The sequence below is a fragment of the Nestor notabilis genome, unplaced genomic scaffold (assembly GCF_000696875.1).
Source record: "Nestor notabilis isolate BGI_N333 unplaced genomic scaffold, ASM69687v1 scaffold2617, whole genome shotgun sequence".
Classification (NCBI taxonomy): Eukaryota; Metazoa; Chordata; class Aves; order Psittaciformes; family Psittacidae; genus Nestor; species Nestor notabilis.
The window spans coordinates 15355-16186 of record NW_009935919.1 but is presented as its reverse complement, the minus strand read 5'-3'; positions in this window follow the sequence as shown (position 1 = coordinate 16186).

Below are 832 nucleotides of genomic sequence, written 5' to 3'. Positions count from 1 at the left end.
CTTTTCTTTTCTTTTCTTTTCTTTTCTTTTTCCTTTCCCTTCCTTTCCTTTCCTTCTCTTTTCTTCTCTTTTCTTCCCTTTCCTTCCCTTTCCTTTCCTTTCCTTTCCTTTCCTTTCCTTTCCTTTCCTTTCCTTTCCTTTCCTTTTCCTTTTCCTTTTCCTTTTCCTTTTCCTTTCCTTTTCTTTTCCCCAATATAACTTCAGCACAACTTCAGCTCCTGGAGAAAGACTTATATTAAACCTGAGAAGTATTCTGATTTTCAAGTTGAGTACTTGAATATTATGGAGATAAAAGTGCCTGCAATTTAAGTGATAAAAAACAAGACCATACAGATTGCCTACAGAGAAAGAGTTGAAAAGTGTTGAAATATGGAGCAGTTTGTATATGATATAGAAACAGTTTATATTTAGTAAGCAAAACAGAGTCTGACATACTCCGCTGTTTGTATTTGATATCCACATAGGAACAAAAAGTTTTTCTAAATATAAAAGAACTTAAGCTTTAGTCCTTTCAGCCTAATAATTATAATACAAGCACAAAGTGATGAAGACAGGCTAAGCCTGGAGAAGAGAAGGCTGTGTGGAGACCTCATAGCAGCCTTCCAGTATCTGAAGGGGGCCTATAAGGATGCTGGGGAGGGACTCTTCATTAGGGTCTGTACAGGGAAAGTTTAGATTAGATATAAGGAAGAAGGTCTTTCCTGTGAGGGTGGTGAGGCACTGGAATGGGTTGCCCAAAGAAGTTGTGAATGCTCCATCCCTGGCAGTGTTCGAGGCCAGGTTGGACAGAGGATTGGGTGACATAGTTTAGTGCGAGGTGTCCCGCCCATGG